Source organism: Schistocerca cancellata, chromosome 2 (genome assembly GCF_023864275.1).
Source record: "Schistocerca cancellata isolate TAMUIC-IGC-003103 chromosome 2, iqSchCanc2.1, whole genome shotgun sequence".
NCBI classification, from domain to species: Eukaryota; Metazoa; Arthropoda; class Insecta; order Orthoptera; family Acrididae; genus Schistocerca; species Schistocerca cancellata.
The window spans coordinates 967,682,606-967,695,696 of NC_064627.1; the positions used below are offsets into that span (position 1 = coordinate 967,682,606).

The 13,091-nt window shown below is 39.5% G+C and overlaps 1 long non-coding RNA gene across 1 annotated transcript in view; it reads left to right on the forward strand.

Moving 5' to 3' along the window:
- LOC126148967 (uncharacterized) overlaps positions 1–13,091 on the forward strand; it is a 399,054-nt gene that overhangs the window by 186,309 nt on the left and 199,654 nt on the right. The window contains exon 3 of the long non-coding RNA XR_007530675.1: positions 8,189–8,270. This is a non-coding gene — a long non-coding RNA (uncharacterized LOC126148967). The remainder of the gene's footprint in view (positions 1–8,188; positions 8,271–13,091) is intronic.

A 13,091-nucleotide genomic window follows, 5' to 3' on the forward strand; every position in this document is an offset into this window, starting at 1 on the left:
GTATATTCTAATCTTTAAATTTTTAGACAATATCAGTGATGAAAGTAATCTATTCAGTGAGAAGTAGCACGCATTTCCCGCCCGTAATCTCTTCTTCAGTTCGGATTCAATCTCATTTCTCGAAGTGATGTCCACGCCTAGATACTTAATGTGTTCACTTCCTGATCTACTGCTGTTGGCATTCTAGTAGTAACCAGGTATTCAGATTTGTCTTCACTTATCCATAGACCTACATCTTCACTAGCCTTGATTAACGCATTCGCATTTGCTGTTACAGATTCTTTCCTATTGCTAATGATGTTTAGAACATCTGCATACCCTAATATCTTAATATTTCCATTTCACTCCACACCCTTTGAATTATCTGCTGCCATTCGTACAATATATTCTAGGACTAAATTAAAAAGTAGCGGAGACAGGGCATCTCCCTGCTTAAGTCCGTTCTTTTTTACAAATTCTTCTGACTCCAATTTCCTCACGCGTACTCTACCTTTTGTGTTTTTCAAACTTGCTTCTATAAGTCTAACATACTTCTTTGGTATTCCAAGTTCCAAAAGAATTCTGTACAATTTTGATTACAATACTGAATCATATGCTTTTGTAAACTCTGTGAAAAGATTATGAACTAGTTTATTGTATTCCCATTTCTTTTCCAAATTTTGACGCCTTATACCTTCCCGTACACTTTTTAATTGAAAAATAACGACGCATTTCAGCAAGATTCAGCACCGCTAAACTAACAAGACAAACACTGCCTGATGCCAGTGTGTGGTGTGTTTCAGGTCTCCCGGCCTCCGGTGTCTCCTTGCCGCCCTCCCGGGCTGAGATGACCTAAGAATGTTCCTTCCTTTCTGCGCATTCGCTTTATTCTCCGCGTGCGCTCCTTTCCGAGGCATTCGCTGCCTCAGAACTCCATTACGGCAGAGAAGCCCTTTCAGCGTGGCTCTTATTACTCGGCCTTTCACCGCAGGCGGCAGGAATTCTCCGGCTTCCGCACTCGGCCCGAGCCCCCCAGCGCAAGGTCACGGGCCCACGTGTTCTTAGCGCCGCGGCTGCCGCTGCGACTGCGCAGTCACCCGTCCTCTAGAGGCGGCGCCTCACGCATCCCGCGAGTGACTTCTCGCAGCAAATGTGTGTGTCGGTTCACACGCACTGTCTTTGTCCTCTCGTGAAAGAACCTACGTCGTATTAGGATTCCGCGAAGTAATATGTACCGCACAGTACAAACATCTCATTTCTGGGGGATTTGTTTCCTGACTTTTCTTTAGCCTTAATTGCCTTTTGTTTTTTTTCTTGTAATATCTGTGGAAAAGCTCTGAGGCGGCAATATTTCTGTTGTGTCGAGCTACACGTTAAATAAGTACCTAAATAAAGGCCAACGCAGCACGAAATAATCTCCGAATGCACACACTAACAAATAACGACAATGCCAGAAACTACAATGAAATGAGCACCCTTAGCTGCTTACAGGCGTTGCATACGTCAACGGGGACAGATGAAAATGTGTGCCCCGGCCGGGACTCAAACTCGTGATCTCCTGCTTTACATGGCAGACGCTCTATCCATCTGAGCCACCGAGGACACAGAGGATAGCGCGGCTGCAGGGATTTATCTCTGGCACGCCTCCCGCGAAACCCACATTCTCAACGTACTGTCCCGTCCGAAAGAACGGATACCATCTTAGTAAATATATAGTTAAGGCTCACCGGCCACTTGACCATCTTCTTCTTTTTTGCGAATGCACAAACAGTGCCCGAACTCTTACGGGAATCGGCAACGCGCTGCGAATAATGAGTATAATGGATGGGGGCACAACGAATGTAGTGAGGGACAATACGTTGCGAATGTGAGTTTCGTGGCAGGCGTGGCAGAGATAAATCCCTGCAGTCGCATTATCCTTTGTGTCCTCGGTGGCTCAGATGGATAGAGCTTCTGCCATGTAAGCAGGAGATCCCGGGTTCTAGTCCCGGTGGGGGCACACATTTTCATCTCTCCCCGTTGATATATGTCAACGCCCGTAAGCAGCTAAGGGTGTTCGTTTCATTGTAATTTCATTCTAACGAGCTGCTTGCTCACCGATGGTATCTGTTGTTTCGGACATGTCCGAAAGATCAGATACCATCTTAGTAAATATGTCAGAAAGACTGAATGATTTATTCAAGAGAAAACGTTTCACAAACAGAGCACGTCACTAATGCGTTGGTCCACCTCAGGTCTTCAAAGAAGCAGCTATCCGGTGGACACTGATTGATAGAGTGGTTGGACGTCCTCTTGAGGGCTGTCGTACCAAATTCTACAATGAAGACTTTAAAGACCGGATGTTTCAGCTGCGGAGAATTATTTCGGGTTGTATGGCCGTGGTCCATGGAACTCTTCTATCGCTGACGTTTCGTCCAAAGCTGCGTTTGACATCTTTGGAGGTACTCCTGGTTGTGCTGAGTCTTGCCGACTGACGAGTCGGACGTCGAAGAACGGCCTAAATACCGTGTAAAGTGGGCGTGATCTGGATTTCACGTGATAGCAGAGATAAACCTTGTCACGGATAAAATATATCTATCGATCATAGTACGTCGAAGATAAAAACTTCTCATCGATTCTATAGCGCCACTGTCCATACATCGCTGCGTTTCATAGCTTCTTTAACCAGGAGCACCTCCAAAGATGTCCAACGTAGCTTTGGACGAAACGTCAGGGATAGAAGAGTTCTATGGACCACGGCCATACAACCCGGAAGAATTCTCGGCAGTTGTACCAAATTATGTCCAATTGGCGCGTTAAATCGCAAAAGTTAATTGGAGGGCACTGCCCATAATGCTCCAAATGCTGGGAAGAGATCTGGTGACGTTGCTGGCAAAGGTAGGGTATGGCAAGAGCGAGGACAAACAGTAGGAATTCTCACCGTGTGCGGGCGGGCATTATCTTGCTGAAATGTAAGTCCATGTTGGCTTGACATGAAGCGCAACAAAGCGGGGCGTAGAACATCATCGACGTGCCGCTGTGCTGTAAGGGTACGGCGGATGACAGCCAGAGGGTCCTACCAAGTAAAAAAATGGCACCCGAGACCAGCACTCGTGTTTGTCAAAGCCTTATGGAGGGCGACAGTCAGGTTGGTATTCCACCGCTGATCGGGGCATCTCCAGATGTGTCTTCAGCTTCGGCTGTCATTGATTTTAGTAGAATTGTCTTCAGTGATGAGTCCGGCTTCAAACGGAGCAGCGATGACCATCAAAGACATTCCTGGAGACGCACCGAACAGCTGTGGGATACCAACCTGACTGACGCCTACCATACGGCCCCCACAACCAGGACCCTTTTCATAGCAGGACCCTTTTGGCTGTCATCTCCGATACCCTCACATCACAGCAGTACATCGGCGATATTCTACTCATTGTCTTGTTGCTCTTCACGGCAAGCCATTCAGGTCTTACATTTCAGCAATACAATGCGCGCCCGCACATAGCGAGAGTTCCTACTGCTTATTTTCCTCTTTGCCAAACCGCACGTTGGCCACGAGGCCGGATCTCTCCCCAATTGAGAATTTTGGAGAATTATTTGCAGGGCCATTCAGCTAGCTCGGGATTTTGACGACCTAACGCGCCAATTGGACAGAGTTTGGCACGATATCCCTCAGGAGGGCATCCAAAAACTCTGTCATAGAATATCAGGCCGAATAACTGCTTGCATAAGAGCCAGAGATGGACCAACGCGTAATTGACTGTCTCAGTTTCTGAAGCTCTTTCTCTTGAATAAATCACCGAAGCTTTTTGAAATTGTAATCATTCGTATGTCTGCCCACGTACTTCACATCTTCCGATTTCTGCACCATTCCGATAACTCCTTAGTGGTACGTCTTTTTTTTTTTTTTAAGTGTCGAGTCCCAGGGAAATTTTTTGTGCTGTCTTAGCTGGGCCACCCGCGGCTACAAGTGAAACTCAGTAACTCAGTTCAGCGGACCCCACAAAAGAGCTCACTGATCACGATGGTGTGGAACTAGTAATAAGCGGTCATGTGACCCACCATCGATGACGTAAATTACGTCAGTGAAGTGGTATTTATGTGCTAGGCCCATGGTTTTCGAAATTTATGGGTCCGTGGCTCCCTTGACCGTAACACGAACATGCGGAGCTCATTTAAACATAATATCCGACTCGAAATTCGGGGAAAATAAAGTTAAGTCTCGAAACAAAATGAATAATTTCCAGCGTCATTACATCTTATTCTTGCAACGAAGTCAGTGAGACGTGTGGGCTTCCTACTTCATAATCAGGTCTTCAAATCTCGGCACAAGATTGATAACTGCGACACGCATCTCTTTCTCCATATGCATCAGCGATATTTATTTCGTGTCGATGACTGTCAATGCTGAAAGCAACTACCTCATATAAGTATAATGTAGCAAAAGGTATCAACACTCTGAGGATCTTCTTACCCACACGCAGATGTTCCTTGTACACCACGTGCAAAAACAGAAGCAGTGGTACTGAAACGATCTTCGATTTCAATGAGAAGTGTGAAGAAACTTCAATAATATGCTCTTGTTCCTCAAAGGGAAGTGGTTTTGGAAGCTCTGTATTGAAAGGGGCTGTTAAACGTTCCACAGACACAGACTTAAATTATTCACTTAAATTAAAGTCACTGGCTTCTAAAAACATGTGAACAGCAGTAAGAAAATAACGTATGTCTTAATTATTCAACCTTTTCTTCCATCACAGTAGTTTCAATTTGAAAAATTTTTATCTTATAGTTGGACAATTTTGTGTCATTACCCTGTAGTGTACAATCAATCAGTTGAGTTTATCGTGGACGTCACAAAGACTTGGCAGCTTCTAAAACAGTCCCTGACTACGAACTTCTAGGAACTCAAACATTTCTCTTGAACGAGGTAAGAGCGAAGTTCATTCCACCCTTCTCAAAACATGAAATACAAATTACCGTCAAACAGATGCAAAAAAATGGGTTCTGACTTATCTGTTTATGGACTGTTATTTCCTCTACGTCGTGTTTGTATACGGAACACACAAGGCAAAGCAGTCTTATGCTCCTTGCCCTGCTTTCCTTGATCAAACTTTAGCATCTCTTTTCTGCTGTTATACAATCGCCTGACATTACTGATATTTATTTCTCGTCTCTTAGGGAGGCTAGAACCATTATAATTACTACTCTTATTGGGACATAATTTCGCTTAAGCATTTTACGTAATTACCATTATTTTCCAAGCAAAAAGCGATTTTCGGCAACAGTCATACGTCGAACCACGACGACTGTGAGGATTGCCTATTTCATCTTCTAATTTGCTTCAGTCAACCATGTGTAACGCACGATACAAGCACAGTTTTGTCTATGACGTCGTCTCTTGCTCTTTCTCAGCCCGACGCTCTATGCTACGCTTCATCACATACCTACGAAATTAGAGAAGAGTGACTGTGTCCATTAGTCCAGTACATCCAGAAAGCATCAGCCAGTCCTATTTTCTAATGTAACTGCCAAGTTCGCCACATCTTAATCTGAATATAGTAAATGGCGAAGTCGACCATAATATAAGAAAAATAGCTAAAAATGTTTTTCCAGTGTGTGTTCTTGGCAAATACCCAGGCTCTTCGTAAATGTTAGAATTCTCAACCTCATTGGGTAGAAAGGGACAGAACCGTGGTTCAACAATCTCGATGAAGGTGCTAAGTAGTATCGTGAAATCACCCTAGACGTACCTCAAGTCATTTTTAATTTAGAAATAGAAATGTTGAAGAGACTGAGTTGGCCCTCCGTATCCGGTGTGCTCAACGCCGCCATTATTGTCACTTAAAAAAAAAACAAAAAAAACCTCTCCTTTTCAATGTTATTCCTGAAACAGCTTATCCGCGGGAAATACTAGAGAATATGAAAAATGAGGATATTCGCTGTTGACCTAAGACGTACGAAAAATGGGGATATTCGCTGTTGAACTAAGCGGTGCGTTCTTTGAAGACGGTGGGGTGGGGGGAAGAGGGGAGGGGGCAATGCTCAAACCAGGTTTGTGCGAACCGCATAAGTCTCCACTAACAAACGATTAAAACTGCTTGATAACAAAATGACTTCTTTTTCTTATATTCCATGAAAATATTAAAATTTTTCGCTACTTTTGTTTCTGAATTTTACCTATTACCACAGCGTGGCTCTAATAATTTGCGTGACTTTGATTCCGATAATTTTTTTACGCCCTTGCTTCATTACATTATTTTCAGTTTCCATTGACGTATTTAATAACTTCAGACAGTATTTAATCATCTGAATAAATGACGAGTCTGCTATTTTGTATGTAAACGTTCTAGTTCGTAGGGTGAACTGTAAATGTAGGCAAACCCTGATTCAGTTGTACACTGACGTCTGTCCGTATCACCAAGCGACTGGGCACAGAACCCGAACCCATTTAAACGTTGTCTGTCTAATGACTTGCAGGGACAACAAAACTCTATTTCCAAAATTTCATATAAATAGTGAACGAATTTAAAAATATTGAAATTCTGACGCAATCTACTCATTAAGACGTATAATCTTTTGTGAAAAGTTCAACACAGTAAGAAAAGTCTTACCATCATAAACTGTGTATATGTCTTGAGCCAAATACCCAGACTATATTCACCTAGTATTTGAGACTTAGAGCTCTTACCGACATGCAACAAATTTTACACATAATTTAAAACCGTTACGAAACGTTTTCTCCCTTACGCCACCCACAAGATGATGAAAGGAAAAAAAAACTTATCGCTTAGGCCCTACTACATTTTTACTGTTCAAGCTGTAAAACTGTCGCATCAGGTATGACGTTTTAATTTGTTACATTTTTACTACTAACTGTATTTGCAACAAAGTTTTCTGTCACTGTTCACATACAACACTGAATTATCTGCAAAATTATATCATTGTACGACACATGGTCCAGAAGATACGACATCATAAACGCAGAGATACTTAAAACGAAGCGCATATTATCCAGAATATACGCGTATAGTGTTTGATAAAGGAAGCACTTAGCTCCGTCCAGCAAACTGTAACATAATTTCAATCCTTTTCGAAGCTTTTTGTCATTTATATGTTTATCGTCAAATATTTAACTCGTTAAATTATCAGAAGTTTGAAACTGTTTTATAAGTGAGAGCTCCATTCTTTAAAGAATCAGGGGTTTACTGGTATTTCTGTAACCGGTTCTTTCTGCGTCACATAGAAATCAACGCCAGCATATCACACATCTCACTCAGACAGTGCACGCCTTATTAGCATGTAAACTGCCCTGTTGTATATGTACGGCGTAGTACTCTCTTAAAAATATTTGCGTTCTTAGTGCCTATATACAGCTTCACGTATTTAATATTTTCTTACGGTAACTGCAACATGGCCTCCTCCTGACGAAGTATTTGTTGGTTTTAAGCAGAATTGTCGGTATCTGATTGTGAGTATAATAAAGAATCTAAAAAGTCAAAGATATCTCATATAAAAAGAAAAAAACTGTCACATTCAGCTGTCTACGAGACAACTGCTGTCTCTGTGAGGCGTCAGGCCGAACTTCTGCTCCCGTAGCGTACGTTCTTTGGAAACTGTACAGGTCCAGAATACCACTCAAAAATTGAAAATTTATTGGTAAGTAACCGCAAGCTCATATTTGTTATTTTTAGTTTTTGTTGAACGGACTACAAGTCTTACGGACTTCAATATTGTACAATAGTTGTTTCATTGCACTGTTAAATGGGAAATCTCAGGTTTGTGACTCTTGCATTCTACTACTAGTTTGTGAGTGCTGGAAGTTCTATGCCTGTGTTTTCACTTTCAGTTCAGATAATGATGAGTTCTTCACGAATATAACGTAAGAGTTATTTAAGTCTGTTATATAAATTTTGCCATAATTACTAGGCCTATTCCAAGCGTGCAGATGGTTAATTGTGAACGCTCAGCTAAGTAATTGAATTACACACTTGATTCAGAGAACTGTCTTGATGAACTTACCTGTAAGTTTTAATTTTGAGTTAATATCAATGAAAATAATTAATATTAATAACCCGTGGGTTAAGTACAAGTTGCTGTTTAAGTTCTTTCCTACCTATAAGGATTTAATTTCGATGTCAGGTCGACATATTGTACTTTTCTACGAATTACCACTCATCTAATAGATTCCTACGTCTATTTGTTTACTGAACATTTCTTTGCTTTTTTCTTTCAGGTATCCAGATGCATGTCCACGTGAGCCGAGAGGTGGATGAGGCTGGATAAAGTACTGACTACAATGGGCACTGGAGTAATTGGTGAGCAAATACATATTTGTGATCTCTGTCTCTGGAGCCGGATACATACCTGTCATAACTATTTTCATCTGAAGCAGAAGTATAGTATAGTTCAGAAAGTGCGTGCGAATGCACTTCTTCATGTACTGCCTAGTTAATTCTCATATTTTGTCACCTTAGCTGTGCCACAAATGTCCATTCTCCGCTTCTCAGCTGTTTTTCCATACGTCAGTTGCTTCTAGACAACGCGAGAGTTTTGTTTGACACGTAGATTGACTACACTTTTGAGTTATAATTAAGATGGAAGAGCTATTTACAGTTAACTTTTTTGTTTACTGCAAGTGTAACACTTGTCTCTTTTTCAAGTTTGGATCCACTTCTTATGATACTTTTCCCAACCTGTTAGAAGCAATTATATCTAACATTTTAAGTATTTCTTACGAAAACGGTTTCCATCAGTTATAGGTGCTGAAGAAAACTGCAGTATATGCATATCCGGCCGATTTTAAAGTACCTTAAATACTACCCATCTCTCAAGTAATTCATAACATCCGTGCTCAATTTATTTAATAATGTGTATTATAATTTCCCTGTTACGAAGCAGTTTTTATGCGCTACATATATGCAGCTCACCGTAGCAGACGCCTCTAATTTAACTCTTCGTGCGTTTGTAGCTCGTCTGCATTAAATGTATTTGTTGTGATTCCTGTCAACTGCTTGAACACGTATGCTTGAAAATTACGTGTGTTTTTTTATGAAATACGTTTAAAAAATTTAAGTAGCAGAACAGTAAGGATTTCCAACAAGAAATAGTACTGTTCGCTCCAGTAATTGTGCACGCATCAAACACTATTCAATTCTGCAGCCAAGTGCAGCCTAGTTCGTTTTCACACTGATAGCACCAGTGCTTACTACTCCGGAAGTAAGTTGTATTGTTACCCGTGCCAAAGATATACCCTTGCAGTTTTCTGCCGTAAAGCCGGGTATTTCAGACCGGAATTGTATAAACAGACAGAGTCCATTTTGCGCACTTTTACTGTTCACAAACAGTATAAACCACATACACCTGTTTAACAATTTTGAGAATATATATAGATATGTTATAAATACACTTTGAACTGTGTCTACTGGAAGTTCGGCTAACCATACGAAATGTAACATTGAAAAAAAAAAGTGAGATGTGTAGTGGCTGCAATAGGAAAACATTAGCGATCTTTTAATATGGTCATACTAGTGACAGGACTTAATGAAATTCTATACATACAATTGACGGATTTTTCTTCCAACCAAATAATAAAAAGAGAAAGGTTGTCAAACTGAACATACAGATAATGATGTTTCGCCTGTTAATTATCTTCATCGTTTTTCTATTGAGTTTTGATGTGGATGTTTCGTACTTGAAAATTATACTCACGATTATTTATTTCCCTCCTTACATGTTTTTCAGCATGATGCGTCACTCTTTATTAGTTCTGTCTCTTAGCGATGCAATCGCTTTTATCTCCATTCTGCTCTACTTGTTATTTAATTCGTTCACTACAGTTTTTCTTTAAGTATCTACGAATATATAGAACTTTTTTCAAAGCATTAGGACTCTAAATCTTCTTGCTTTTTATTTAACTGCTGAAAAGAAAGTGCATATTATAATAAATGAAGTTCATACTATAGCTAGTTAATATGCCCAGATTACAAATTAACAACTTATATGGAGCAAAAAAAAAAAAAAAAAGCATCTGCCGCTCTATTAATACATGACGGTTTCAAGTTAGTTTCCACACAAAATACCATCTGAGGTAAGAGACCAGATCACTGTTTGTTTGTAAAGATTCATTATTATTAATAACTAGTCCCGTCGTGGAGCGCGCAGTTCAGCTTGAAGCAATGTAGAACAGAAACAATTTTAGGACATTGTGAACTCAGGAGTCACACTGACATTGTCAACGTCCGCTCGCACTCAGTGCGACTGTCGATTTACGCCATTTTATTTTCAAGTCAGCGAGCAGAATGTTCTTTCCAAATGACAGTTGCTTCCGAAGCGAAATAAATTACTTTCGTAATCTACATACGAATGATGAATACTCTAACTACCAACAATAATTACGTTAATGCGTAATTTAAATAAAGTCGACAAAACAAAGAATTCAAGTTAATAGTGCGAGTCAAGGGTAATAGCGTAATTAAATAGCATAGAACGATATGAGTCATGAGAAGCACTAATCACTGAAAGTAGTAGTGATGGCCATTAAAACAATAAAATTTTGCCTTTCATATATTGTTTCTTCGTTCTGGGCGAATTGTGTTAGATACTTTACACTCGAATTCCTATTTTGGTGACTGATATTGTATTTCAGTGCTCCACTTCATAGTTAAAAACTACATTTTAGTCAATGCTACAGAACAAAATACTTGTCCCATTTCAGCGTGTTAGACAAACAGAGACAGAAAAGTTAGCAAGAGACAATGCAGTTTCATTCATTGTTGCATTCTCTGATAAAACTGTAAATGTCATTGTACAGAGCGACTACGCTGTAAACACATTCAGCTATGAATTATTCCTTTTAAAAATTTAAACCATATAACATAATGTTTATTAGCCGTCTCTGATAGAATTAAATGTCATCGGCACACCGTAAAGTTTTTAATTCTTCTCCTTTAATCTTAACTGCTTTTCCGTATAAAAATTGAATATCATTGGGGATATTCTACTCCTTTCTCAACTATGGCTTCCCTTTCATGTCCTTCAACTTTTACAATCGTAGTACAGTGTCTGTACAAGTTATAAATAAATTTTTGCCTTGTGTTTTATCCCTGCTGGCTTAAAAATTTTAAAGAATGTAATCCAGTCCACACTGTCAGAAGCTTTCTCTCAATCTACAAACGCTACATACGATATACGTAAGTTTGCCTGTATTCAGCATATATTCTAGATAAGTCATAGGGTCAGTATAGACTCGCATGTCGGTACATTTCTCTAGAACCCGAACTAGTCTTTCCAAAAGTCGGCCTATACCTGTTTTCCCATTCTTCTGCAAAATAATTTGAGTCAATAGTTTGCAACCGTGATTTATTAAACAGATGATTCGGCAATATTGAACCCTATCACCACTTGCCGTCTTTGAAATTGGAGTTATTACGTTTCTCCTGAAGTCTGAGGTTATTTCGCATGTCTCATACATCTCGCACACGAGGTGAAATAGTATTGTCTCGGCTGGCTACCCCATGGATCTCGATAATTCCGATGGAAATTCGTGTACTCCGTTGTCCTCGCATCCTCTTAGTTCTTTCAGTTCTCTGTCAAACTCTGCTCGCAGCATCATAACTCCCATCTTATCTTCGCCTACTTTCTCTTCCTCTATGTAACATTATCCTCTAATTTGTTCCCCATACGATGACCCTCTAATATTCCTCCCACAGTGTATCTGTTTAGCATGTTCAAGATACTTTCACGTCCTCATTCATATTTATCTGTTTTTCTTCAGTTAGTAAATAAATCAAGACCGGTTAAATCTCTGTAAATTTTTTTCCTCCCTTATCTCAAAATATTGCCAACAACTATATCCGCAAAATGCGAAGTTTAATTTCACTGTATGGACTCTTAAGACAGTTGTGTTGTCTCACAGTAATTTACAATGACTTTTCTCTGTTACTGTTGACTGAACACAAATTCAAAAAGAAATTGGAGAATCATTTGCTGCAGAATAATATTACATAAATTACACGCACGAGCTTGGTGATATATTATAGATGTTTATGTAGTATTTTTTCGTTTTGTAGTATATTTTTCGTTTCTCCATCCTGGTTAGTGACTTTGTTTTGTAGTTGAATAGAAGCACACATTCGGGCGGACACCCATAGCAGCCAATGAAACTAAGTAATTTCTAGAAATTTAGAGAATAGAAATGGAATATTTATCCCATTTGGCCTGACCAGAACATACCAACAATACTATTCAACCTTGTTAGAATGGTTCATTAATAACTGAGCTATTTCATATATACCTATCTGTTTCATACTGTGAATTTTAATGTGCTACAAGTAAAACAATAACATTAGAAAACTGTTATAACTGGAAAGCAAACTGAAGATTTAACCCACAAATAACTACACAAGAATGAACCTGTAACATGCAATGCTCTGTAGCTATATGGTTACCTCAAATTTCAGGCAACATAAACGTCAGGAACATATATAAAACCATCTTTTTTTAATAGTAATTGGTGTCATCATCTCCTTTTGTGTGTCCCTGTACGGATGCCTGGATTTTTTTAAAACTCTTACAAAGTCTTTTTTCTCTCCGTAACCTGTTTAATTGCCTCTTCTTTCTACGAAAGTACATTTGCATTTATTCGTCTATGTCTAATATGCACTCTTTCTTCATCTTATTCGTTGTTATTGCTGTCGAGCACGTAGTCAGTTATGTTTTACTGCAGCAGATTTATCTGGCGCGTTAGATCTACATGCATAATACATTCTGTATGTTCACCAAGAAATTGCGTCCAGTATGCTCTCTTTAACATTTTGGAACAAGCACCTTTCATATACGTACATATTAGAATCCTGGAAACCTGAAGAACTGTCAAAGGAAATTCAACATCGAGAAACAAAAATTTTATAGAGTGAGAGAACAAATTAGTGGTTCCGACGTCTTAGTGCATATACGTTGAAGAAATATAGTGTGGACGAAAGAGGAAAACATGTTTAAATGTATGTTGGATATGCGGCCTAAGAACAAGAAGACATCCATTAGTTTTCCTGGGTCATTCCCAGTTTATGAATCTCATTTTCTTTTGTTCGTATCACACTAAAATCCAGGTGTTACATGATACCATAGTCTTAATGAAA